Source organism: Pseudophryne corroboree, chromosome 10 (genome assembly GCF_028390025.1).
Source record: "Pseudophryne corroboree isolate aPseCor3 chromosome 10, aPseCor3.hap2, whole genome shotgun sequence".
Lineage (NCBI taxonomy): Eukaryota > Metazoa > Chordata > Amphibia > Anura > Myobatrachidae > Pseudophryne > Pseudophryne corroboree.
The window spans coordinates 172,111,533-172,121,993 of NC_086453.1; positions in this window are offsets into that span (position 1 = coordinate 172,111,533).

The following is a 10,461-nucleotide window of genomic DNA, read 5'->3' on the forward strand; positions in this document are numbered from 1 at the left end:
CCCCCACGCTTTCAAGTTTATTTAGCAGTCTGCAATGTGGGACAGTGTCAAATGCCTTACTAAAGTCTAGATATGCTACATCTTCAGCTCCCCCTTGATCTATTATTTTCGTAACAGAGTCAAAACAGTCAATAAGATTTGTTTGGCATGATCTCTCACCAGTAAATCCATGCTGTTTTGGATCCTGTAAGTTGTTTGATTTAAGATATTCCACAACTTGTTCTTTTAATAGTTTTTCCATTACTTTCCCTACTACTGATGTAAGGCTTACTGGTCTGTAGTTACTTGCTTCTTCCTTGCTTCCACTTTTGTGCAGTGGAACTACATTTGCTCTTTTCCAGTCCTCTGGCTTGGCACCTGTATTTAGTGACTGCTTAAATAATTATGTTAGGTGTAACCAGCACATCTTTTAGCTCTTTGAGTATCCTTGGGTGTATCCCATCTGGTCCCATTGATTCATCCACTTCTACTTTTGAAAGTTCTGTTAGGACCTTCTCCTCTGTAAATGTACTTTCATCTACCTTATTTTTATGAATGTCCTTGCAACTTAACTGTGGCCCCATCCCTTCTTCTGTAGTAAATACTGAGCAAAAATAATTATTTAGGTGATCTGCTATTGCCTTGTATCCCTCCACCAAATGCTCACTCTCTGTCTTAAGTCTTATTATTCCTCCATTTGATTTTCTCCTTTCACTTATATACTTAAAAAAAGTTTTGCCCCCTTTATCTACTGACTGGGCCATTTTCTCCTCAGCTTCTGCCTTTGCACGTCTGATCACTTTCTTAGCATCCTTCCGTCTGTCAAGATACACCTCTTTGTCGTTATTATTTTGAGTCTGTTTGTATTTCCTAAAAGCCATCTTTTTTGCTTTCACACTAGTTGATACTTCTTTTGTGAACCACACTGGCTTCCTTTTCCCGGTGCTTTTCCTAACCCTTTGATACAAAGGTCTGTTGCACTTAGTATTGCACTTTTTAGTTTTTCCCACCTCTCCTGCACTCCTTCCAAGTTCCTCCAGTCCGCCAATGAATCACTTAAACATCTCCCCATTTTTGCAAAGTCAGCATTTCTAAAAATCCAACACCTTTGTTTTTGTGTGACATGAGTTAGATCCTGTCTTTATACTAAACCATACTGCTTGATGATCACTGGATCCCAGGTGCTCACCCACATAGATGTCGGATATCCTATCACCATTTGTAAGAATTACATTTAATATTGAGTCTTTGCGAGTGGGCTCCCTTACCAATTGCTTGAGAGATGCTCCCTGTAAGGAATGTCGAAATTTGCCACTTGTAGCTGAACTTGCAAAAGACCCCTCCCAATTTACATCAGGTAAATTAAAGTCTCCCATGATTATGACCTCCCTTTAAAGCCATTTTACTGATGTCCAACAATAGATTCCTGTCCAAATCCTGCCCCTGGCCTGGTGGTCTATAGATCACCCCAATGCGAATAATGTCCTTCTCCCCGGTTTCTATGGTGACCCAAAGGGCCTCAGTTTTGTGTTCAATATTTTGTATTAAAGTAGCATTTATGTTTTTTTTCACATACATTGCTACACCTCCTCCTATTCTTCCTATTCTATCCTTCCTAAATAAATTGTATCCTGGTATAGCTATGTCCCAGTCATGATTCTCATTGCACCATGCGTCTGTAATTGCCACAAAATCCAGGTTATCCCTTGTCATTATCGCAATTAGCGCTGGAATTTTGTCTCCTAAGCTCCTAGCATTTGCACACATAGCTTTAAGAATTTTGTCTGTGCATCTGTTATTAGTAACCATGTCCAGACCGTACAAAATAAATGACAAGTTTAAAGTTGAAATTACCTGTTTGGAGATGTTGCTCAGTGTTTGGTATTTTTTTATTTTATTTTTTTACCAATCAGGAATCACACTTTGTCCTTTACACCACGACTACACCTCACTAAATGTAAAGATATAGTACACCTGACCACAATGGCCAAATGATCAAAGGAGGTAAACACCAGAAAGCATGCAATAATAAACTATGTTTCACTGTGCAACTTCCCCACACATGCAATGCCAATAACAAGCCAATCATTACATCAAAACACATACATAAGTGTGCATAAGAGAGAGCTGTAGTGAGCAGATTGGGGATGTCTTTTCATAGTTTAAAAAGACAGATAACATTGGTACAGGTGAGAATTCATATGTTTTTGGTAAGCTATAGACATAAATTTGAGTAGTTACGGATAAAGTGGAAAGGTCTTGCAGCGTTCTTTATCACAGATTTAAGTTATAAGTGTATGAGTTACTCAGACTGGAGTAGTTTGATGTGTAGAGGAATTGGACTCACATTTGTTTGAAAGCGGTCCTTCAGTGGTCCAGATTGTGGATTGATTGTTGTCCTTCGGTTTAACGTCGGTGTAACGTCGAAATTGTGTTTAAACTTGTAGTTATCCTTTGAATAATGTCCTTTGAAGTAATGGCCCACAAGCCTAACGGCACAAGCCTTCCTGATGCTCTTTAAGTAATGGGCCACGCATCTGAATGGACTGATTACACCCAAACTCCAATGAACCCTCCCCCAGCAATGGCTAGTAATAAAGCAGTTTAAAGAAAACAAGCTAACAAATCAGCTGGATTCCTGCATTTCAGATCACACATTGATAAGGCCCTATTTAGAGGTAAGTCCTGTATAAATTTATAGAATGTGATAATATTAGGGATGTTAGAGACCCATGTGATGAAGTCACCTGGCCGCGGTACATGGGCCCGCATATTTGCGCAAATGTGTGCTAAGAACTTCAATTATACTCCATGTTAATTGTGAGGGTTTATTTAAATTATTTTTACTATCAGTGTTCTTAGTGCTAAGAGTGTGCATCTGCATCTCTTCCTCCTGCATAGTATTAGAAGCCTCAGCTTGATAGCACCTCTTGATATCTTTAGTAATAGGATGTACAGTCCAGGTCCCCCCCCCCCCTTTTTTAAGTTAACAAACCAACCAACCGAGATTTATCAGAGTCATGCCCTCATGCCTATACTCAGGAGATAACATTCCAATTTATCAATAGCAACCCATCATGTGCATAAGCAATCTAATATAAAAGCAATTGCCTTATGCGTATAGCAACTCTATAATTCTTATCGCCCAATTTGCTAATTAGTATTTCAGTGCAATTAGTAGTGATAATCTGCAGCTCTCATTTTCAATAAACCCAGACAAGTATATATTCACAAGCAGTTATTTGAGTGCAATGTTCTGCAGGAGGGTAGTAGATGGATTTACCTAGACAAGTATATATTCACAAGCAGTTATTTGAGTGCAATGTTCTGCAGGAGGGTAGTAGATGGATTTACCTAGACAAGTATATATTCACAAGCAGTTATTTGAGTGCAATGTTCTGCAGGAGGGTAGTAGATGGAAATACCTAGACAAGTATATATTCACAAGCAGTTATTTGAGTGCAACATTCAGCTTGCTGTGGAATTCCAATGCGATGCTTCCATGGATTCAGTAAAGTTAACAGCCAGAGCTGGTGCAACTGCGGCCGTAGTAAGAAGGGCTTTATGGTTGAGACCCTGGGTGGCGGATGTGCAGTCTAAGAATAGGCTGTTGTCATTACCTTTTCAAGAGGATTATTTGTTTGGTTAACAATTGGATGAAATAATTAGTAAGATGTCAGGTGGCAAGTCAGTATGGTTGCCACAGGATAGGGGGCCTAGGAAAGCCTTCTTTATGAAAACTCGGAAGACGCAATCTCAGGAGTATAGGGATTCCAAGGCCTATCGGCCAGGCAGAAATTATAGGAGAGGTCAGTGGAGTACTTCACGTTCTCTTTTTCGTGGCCAGAGAGGCAAGGATAACAGAACTTTTTTTGTCAGTTCACCCAATGATGCCAGAAGAAAGGAGCTGTAGGTGGAAGGCTGCTAAAATTCGGTGAGGTACGGAGAAACTTGACTTCGGACAAATGGGTGCTAGAGATAATCACAAGCGGATACAAGCTAGAGTTTGTGGGATGACCAGGAATTTTTTTTCTCAGCTCTCCAGTCCCAGAAGATAATTTAGAACATCAGGCTTTGAAGCTAAGTTTGCAAACTATGATAGATCAAAAAGTGGTAGTGGAGATCCCACCCGGTCAAGGAATCCAGGGAAGGTACTCCAGGTTTTTTGTCATAAAGAAAGCTTCAGGAGGTTTCCGAACCAAACTGGACTTAAGACGTCTCAACAGTTTTATCAAGCCAAGAAAGTTCAAGATGGAGTCCATAAAGTCAATCTTGCCGTATATGCGTCAAGGGACGTATATGACATCTATTGATCTCAAAGCCACTTATCTGCACGTTAGTATCTTCAAAGGACACCAAAATTTTCTCAGGTTCCATATTTTAAGGAAAAGTTACCAGTTCAGAGCTCTACCGTTCAGGTTAGCCAGTTCTCCAAGGACTTTTACAAAAGTTTTAGTTGTGGTTGTGGTGCATCTAAGGAAAAAAGGTATCATGATTTGGCCATACTTGGACGATATCCTGATAGCAGCAGACGGGGAACTAGAGGGGAAACAAAGCACATTGGAAATGCTCAAGTGTCTAAGGCAGCATGGCTGGCTGAGAAACATGGAAAAAAGCCAGTTGACTTCTACGAGGTGAATAAAGTATCTGGGAGTTCAAATAGATACTGAGTCTATGGTAGTGAAGTTAACTACCATAAGGAGAGAGAAAATAAAACATCAGTTGCTCAAGATGTTAACAAAGTACAGGGTTACATCAGGAGATAGTCTCAAGACTTTAGGTCTCATGGCGGCAGCATTGGATACAGTTCCTTGGTCAAGACTGCATATGAGGAGCCTACAGAGATGTTTCTTGATCCAGTGGGAAAGGAACAGCAAGGTCTTGATGCAGGTCTTGATGCAGAAAATAGTGCTGTCAAATGTTGCAAAAATGGATCTAGAGTGGAGGCTGAACAACCAGAGACTGGAAAGAGGGAAGTTTTTCGGTATGGTTCAACAAGTAACAGTCACTACGGATGCCAGTCGGTCAGGCTGGGGAGCTGTTTGCGGTCAAGAAGTAGTTCAAGGAATCTGGCCGTTAGATTTTCAGTTCGCCCACTCGAACATAAGAGAGATGAGGGCAGTCGGTATGGCGTGTCTACGTTTTCAAAGTGTCGTTGACGAAAAGGAAGTAGTAATAAAGTCAGACAACAGAGTGGTGGTGTCTTACATAAACCATCAGGGAGGTACGAAGAGCATTCGTATAATGGAAGTCAGGTGTTTCCTGCAATGGGCAGAACAAAATGTATTCAGTACCACAGCAGTAATTGTAGCCGGCAAGGAAAACAAGGTGGCAGATTTTCTGAGCAGACATACCATTCTTCCAGGAGAGTGGTAGATGAGTGACAAAATATTCACTATGATCGTGGTGAAATGGGGTCTGCCTCATGTGGATCTCATGGCCACGGCCAGCAACAGGAAGGTGCTGGTGTTCTTCTCCAGGTATCGGGAACCTCAAGCAGCTCAGGTGGATGCTCTCACGGCTATGTGGGATATGTCCCTGGTGTACGTGTTTCCTCCGTTTCCCCTCATTTCAAGGATTCTGAGGAAAATACAGCAGGAAAAAGTTACAGTGATAGCAATCCTGCCATATTGGCCAAGGCGGGCCTGTTTCCCGCAAGTCCTGCGGTTGGCAGTAAGCAGGCCCTGGAAATTGCCAGCAGCTCCCGACCTTTTGTCCCAAGGTTTTGTGTATCGGCCTCAGCCCAAGGCATGGAACCTGACGGCATGGTTGTTGAAACCAGAAATTTAAAGCAGTTAGGTTTCTCTAACAAAGTAGTATCAACACTGCTTAAGGCCAGGAAAGTATCTACCTGTAAAATGTATTACACGATCTGGAAAAAAAAAATTGTGTTCTGGTGTAAGGAGAAAGTCAGGAATGTGGATGAAATTCCTGTAATATTGGATTTTTTGCAGTCGAGTCTGGAAGCAGGTCTGTTGGTAAGCTCTATTAAAGTGCAAATTTCGGCGATAGGGGCGATGTTAGATAAGGATATCGCAGCCAATAAATATGTAATACGGTTTGTACAGGCAGCAAAAAAGGTGAAGCCGGTGTTTCAGGTGCCTGTGGCATGCTGGGATCTAAATCTGGTCTTGAATGTGCTGACGGATTCACCCTTTGAGCCTTTGCAAGAAATTCCGTTTACATTCTTAACATGGAAAGTGGTCTTCCTGGTGGCCATCACATCAGCAAGAAGAGTCTCTGAGCTGCAAGCTCTCTGGGTAGAGCAACCGTTCATTAATTTTTTGAAAATAAGGTGGTCTTGCGCATGAATCCGCAGTTTCTTCCCAAAGTAGTTTCCAACTTTCATGTTAATCAGGAAATCGTTTTGCCATCTTTTTTCCTCAGAACCAAAAAATGACAAGAAAGAAAGTTTCCATAAATTGGACCTTGTTAGGGCGCTAAAAGTCTATGTAGATAGGTCAGCTGCAATTAGGAAGTCCAAACAACTCTTTGTGTTAATGGAAGGGAAAAACAAAGGAGAAGGTGCGTTGAAAACTGCTATTTCAAGATGGATTAAGTCCTTTATAGCTGAGGCATATAAAACAAGGAAGTTGGACGTGCCCAAAGATTTGAAAGCACATTCAACCAGGGCAATGGCAACCTCTTGGGCAGAGAAGAAATCTGCATCAATACAAGAACTTTGTAAGGCTGCAGGTTGGGCATCAGTTCATACTTTTGCGAAACATTATAGAATTGACAAACAGGCATCGGCGGATGCCGAGTTTGGAAGGAAAATCCTTAGCGCAGTGATCTGAATAAAAAATTAAAAAAGGAGAAAACTGGAAATTAAAATTTTTTCTTTGAGTATTATTTAGCCCACCCAGTGATGTAATTGCTTGGGTATGGTGGTGCTGCCATGGGGGGTAAAGGAAATAACAGATGCTTACCTGTTAATATGTTTTCCTTTACTCTTACATGGCAGCACATATATTCCTGCACAGGGATTTCATTTTTTCCACTATATATGATTATTGTTGTGGTTAACTATTTTTTGTTATGTTTAAAGCTTGGGGAATGAAAAACACTGAGGCCAGAAGGGGTGTGGCTTATATAGGGCTGGAGTCTTTTTTTCTTCCTTCCTGTCTCTGCCAATAGGGGGAATAACCCAGAGGTGGTGCTGCCATGGAAGAGTAAAGGAAAACATATTAACAGGTAAGAATCTGTTATTTGTTTCATGTTTTCTATTTTCCATTCCCATGTACACATTTTACATTATCTCGTCTCTGTGATTCTAATTATTCACTGTATTACCCCTTGTCTTCCATGGTACATAGTTCCACATTGCTGTAATGTCCAGTGGCCCGTGTTAATTCATAGTCTCCATTTTGTAATCCCAAATGGTTAATGTAGTCTCCTTGAATGTTAAAGGTTTAAACTCACCTCACAAACGTAGACTAGCCTTGTGCCACTTTGCCAAACTCAAAGCTCATATAGTTGCTCTCCAAGAGACCCACTTTATGTCCTCTTCTACCCCACAATTTTCAAATCACAAATATCTGCACTGTTACATGTCCAATGGACCAAAAAAAAAAAAAAAGCTGGAGTGGCCATTCTGTTTTTCCACCTCTGCAATTTCATCTTCGAGAAACAGATTACAGACTCTGAAGGCCGCTATCTCATCCTTATAGGTAGTCTGGATCATAGACCAATCACACTAGTGGTTTTGTATACCTCTAATACTAAGCAAATTACCTTTATAAGGAAATTTTGTAATGTTCTCCCATCTTGCCGCTCAGGGTCAGTGATGTTATTAGGAGATTTTAATGTGGTATCGGACGCCCAATTAGACATATCCCCTCCTCATCGCTCCTTAAAAGCCCTGTTTACCCGAGATCATTCCCGCACGTTCAGCCACATTTTGTCCGAATATGACCTTTACGATATCTGGAGGGCTAGGAACCCCAATTGCAGAGATTACACCTTTTACTCCCCGGTCCACGGATCCTTCTCTTGAATCGATCTGGCCATCTCTGATAAATGGACACTCCAGCAGGTAAAAAAGGCTTCTATTCTGCCAGTTTCATGGTCTGACCACTCGGCCTTGAGGCTCAGGTGGGAATTAAACTCCCTAAAGATTCCTGCCACCTTGGCGAGTACCTTCTCTCTGATTTGGAGCTAAGACCTCTATCTCCCAATCTCTGATTGAGTTTTTAGAAGCTCATAACCCAGCCGATACATCTTTGTTTAATAATTGGTGTGCCCTGAAAGCAGTGGGGAGAGGAGTTGCATGGTGCCGTAAAATGTTATATGACCATCAGAAAGATGTTGAGGCTTGCTTAGTAGATTTGGAACGTAGGCTTAAATCATCTCCCTCTAATAAGACAATATATAGAGAGCTCCTCAAAACTAGAGAGGAATCGAATGTGCTAACACTGAAGGAAGTTCACCATAACCTTTTTAAACTTACCCCTGCGCTTTTGGGAACTGTACTGTAATTTACCACTGCACATCTTCTGTGACGTTTTGCATATCCAAGGTGTCTTAGGCTGTGTGTTCAATAAAACTGACTTTACCTTTTTACAACTTCATTGTTGTGGTCACGCCTTCGGGCAATTGGTACTAGAGCTCCTGTATGTCTAGGAACCCAATACTACATCCCCGATTCACCAACACGTCAGCCCCTACATCTGAGGCTTCCCCAGGTCAGTCTCAGCCCTCAGTTGTGACAGTAAGCACTGACCTAATGGATCCGGCCGGAGACCAGGTCCAAGCGATTAACCCGATACAACAACTTGCAGCCCGCTTAGAACATCAGGAGGCTGCACAGGGTCAAGTGATTCGCTGTCTCCAGAATCTTTCCACCCGGCTGGATGGAATACAAGTAACCCTCTGTGGTTCAGGGGTGTCCAGTGTTCCGACTACAGTACCTCTGGTGGTAACCCCACCCGCCATTCCCGTTTCTGCTCCTCGTCTCCATTTGCCGACACCAGCCAAGTTCGATGGTTCCCCTAAAGCCTGTCGTGGTTTTAGAAATCAGTGTGAAATACACTTTGAGATACAGCCTGGCAATTTCCCAACTGACCGCACCAAGGTTGCCTACATCATCTCCCTCCTCAGTGGCTCCGCCCTGGATTGGGCATCACCTCTATGGGAGAAATCCGATGCCCTGCTCTCCTCATACCTCATATGCAGATTTCATGGCAACCTTCAGGCGCATCTTTGACGAACCGGGACGTGTGACATCTGCCTCCACTGATCTCCGGCTACGTCAGGGGACACGGACAGCCGGTCAATATCTGGTACAATTCCAGATCCTAGCGTCTGAACTTTCCTGGAATGATGACGCTCTCTGTGCAGTCTTCTGGCATGGGTTGTCCGAATGAATCAAGGATGAGCTTGCTGCTAGAGACTTACCTCCAAAACTTGATGAGCTCATATCTCTCTGCACCAAAGTCGATCTCCAATTCTGCGAAACGGCGATTGAGCGAGAAAGGTGCACACTTCCTAAGACTCCTACTGCTACTCTTCCTCGTCAGCTATCTCTGCCCAAAGATGAGTCCATGCAGATTAATCACTCTCGTCTGTCACCTACAGAGCGTAGAAGACGCTTATCCGAACATCTGTGTTTATATTGTGCTGCTCCTCATGTCATCAACGCTTGTCCAAAGCGTCAGGGAAACTCCAAATCCTAGCCAGTCAAGGAGAGGGCCAGCTAGGAGTAATGAACTCCTCTCCATTTTCATGTGATTGTAATCTTCCAGTTTCGCTTCAGGTGTCTCAGCACTTCAGGAACCTCATTGCTCTGCTGGACTCTGGAGCAGCTGGGAACTTCATGACTGAGGAATTCATTAAGCAGTGGTCTCTACCCACCGAGAGACTTTCGGCTTCCATATCCTTGACTGCCGTGGATGGCAGCAGGATTTCCATTGTCTCCAAGACCCTGCTTATCCGTCTGAAGGTAGGAGCTCTTCACTCTGAACTGATCTCATTCCTGGTTATTCCAAAAGCCATGCATCCTGTGGTTCTAGGCATTCCATGGCTTTGTCTCTATAATACTCAAATTGATTGGAGAACTACTTATATCCTGGCATGGAGTCCTTCCTGCTCAGAGACCTGTCTTCAAAAGGTACTTCCAGTTTGCACATCTTCTTCCAAGCCTTCAGATGTTCCGCCTCCACCATACCGAGACTTCACTAATGTATTTAGTAAGTCCTCCTCAGATATTCTTCCCCCTCACAGGGAGTGGGATTGTCATATTGATCTCATTCCAGGGAAAACTCCACCTCGGGGACGCATGTATCCTTTGTCACTTCCAGAGACCCACTCAATGGAGGAATATATCAAAGAGAACCTTGCTAAAGGGTTTATCCGGCCTTCCTCCTCTCCAGCTGGTGCAGGCTTCTTCTTCATAAAGAAGAAAGACGGTGGTTTGCGACCCTGTATTGACTACCATGGGTTGAACGACATCACGGTGAAAAATCGGTACCCTCTGCCCCTTAT